The sequence below is a fragment of the Nannospalax galili genome, unplaced genomic scaffold (genome assembly GCF_000622305.1).
Source record: "Nannospalax galili isolate Female #2095 unplaced genomic scaffold, S.galili_v1.0 scaffold102, whole genome shotgun sequence".
Taxonomy (NCBI): Eukaryota; Metazoa; Chordata; class Mammalia; order Rodentia; family Spalacidae; genus Nannospalax; species Nannospalax galili.
This window is the reverse complement of record NW_008351958.1, coordinates 912,023-914,535: the sequence shown is the minus strand read 5'-3', so window position 1 is coordinate 914,535 and position 2,513 is coordinate 912,023.

Genomic DNA, 2,513 nt, shown 5'->3' with positions numbered 1-2,513 from the left:
AAACATACATCTTTAAAATTTGTTGGTTCCCAGACTCTGATAAATAAGTATGCAACCAGACATAAGTGCAGGAACCAGGATAATGGAAAGGAAACAGGGAGGTAAAGGAAAAGAAAGAACCTGAAAGAGAAGAACAGTAAGAAAGAGGCCTTAATAAGGGAGATATGGATAAAAATTGCCTTAGTTTAAGGGAGTGGGGAGGAAAGGGTATACAAGGAACCTAGGGGATAAAGGGAAAGAAGGAGTTCAAGAGAGGTAGGACCATAGGAGAAGGGTATTAGTAAGGGCAAAAGGGGGGGAATGGGGGCACCTTAAGTGGGAAAACCATGATGAGGGGTGAGACAATGTGAGAGATAAACAATGCCTAGCTAGTTTTGAAAACCAGAGGGAACCATATTACTCCTACCCCCTACTGACAAATTATACATAGCAGATCAAGAAATATATGTCTAGGTAAGGTTTATCTGAGAATTGGTCTTTGCCCAAGATTTATCTACATGGCACACAGTAATTAGAAGTACCAGACTGGTGGAACTAACCTCCTTGGATGTTTAACAGACATACTATGAGGCCTATACTAACTTGTCAGAGGGACATAAAGGACCGTTTTTGCTCCTTGCACTCCTAGGTCAACTAGTTCCAGGGAACTATGAGCACCTCTCAAAATGTCCTGTAATTGTGGTGGGTCACCTGTCCTCTTGATCAAGGAGGCCAAGGAGACCCCACCAGATGGACTTGAATCAGTGTCTAGTCTACAGAGTAGGGTCAACACAGAGGAATCCCTTCCTCCATGCTTCCAAGTGAAGCCAGCCATGGTCGAGCAGGACCTTTGACTTATTTTCACATAGGTGGAACTGGTAAAAGAAAGGAGCCAGAGGCTCCTCCCAACCCTATGAGGAACAGATCCGCAAACAACCTTAAGAGTAAAAATACATAGGTTTATCTTGGCCAACTGTATGGCCTTAAACATCCAAAAGGAAAGTATAACCAAAGATTAAAGGGGTCAATATAATTTCTTAAGAGTCCATATGCATAGCTTAAGGCTACATAACACACAACAATGCCAGACAGGAGGTACCTTCTTCGAGTTGTTGGCCTGGGTGACCAATGGGACTCCCAAATAGTAACCCAGCATAGAACTGGGAAAATGAACAGCAGACCCTAATCTTTTCTAAAGGAGTATTGACAACTGATTGCTGCTAGATGAAGAACAGCTGACCCTCCTAAAACAAAGACCTCTAGATAGGCTGACTAGATTCACCAGAAGGGCAAGTAGTGGGGATTGGCTGGGGTGCCGACAACACAGCAGACAGTAGCAGGGATACCAGGGTCTAAGGGCTGTAGTAGGGGGAGGGAGGCTATGGGAGAGTGCCATCTGGGAAGTGAGTGTATAGTTGGATATGATGGTTTGGGATGTTCTGTGTGATATACACACAGAAAACAAAATCAACAAATTTTTAAAAATGTATTATATTTGAGGAGGAAGCATGGAAATTTATGTTATGCTAATTAGTGGAGGTGATAAGCATTATCATTGAAATCTACCCAATGACTTCATAGACATACACAGGCTCTAAGGATCCAAGTGCAACCAATTATGACTAGTAATAATCAGATGCATACAGATTAGAGATGCATGCGCCAACATCTCAGTGTTAGTAGCAAAAACAATGAGTCTTTCTGCAAAGAACAATATATTCTAAAATGAAATGGAGATCTTTTTAAAGGTTAAAAAACTCATTCAATTTTATGTCTTACAGGGCTTATACTAAGTTCAATATTGTATAACTGTATTAACTCAACTGTGAACCTAGAAACTTGCACCCACTTGTTAAAGAAATGTACTCTTGCTCTGAAGTGTGTTACTGAATATGTTAAATCTGTAGTGAAATACTTCTAATCATGTAGTTATTAAAAATTTTTAAAACCATGTGCACTGTTAGTGAGATTATAAAAAAAAATGTTTGAAATTAAAAAATGAAGCTGTTATGACTTCATATCCATATTCAGGTGCCAAGGAACCAAGTGTAACTGACTGTGACTAGTAATAATCAGATATATAGAGATTAGAGACACATGTGCAAACATTTGAATGTTAGTAGCATTAAAAATGAGTCTTTCTGTATGAAGCTGTGTATTTTAATAATGAAATGGAGATCTTTTTTAAAGGTTAAAACCTCATTTAATTTTATGTCTTATAGGATTTATACTGAATACACTATTGTATAACTGTAATAATTCAACCGTAAATCTAAAATTTTACAGCCAATTTTGAAAAAGATGCATCTTAGCTCAGAAAAAAAAATGAGGTTGGCTTGTGATTGAGCCAATATTTTTTTATCATTTTAATAAAGACTCCTTATGCTATTATTTTAGGAATAAGAAAAAAACACAGGCTTTATTAGGTGTCTTTTATCATCACCCAAGATAATTATGTTTGCTTTCTCTTTAGGCTTAGAGATTTAGGATCATATTAATATTCTTACCAATATCAGGCCATCTTTGCATTCCTG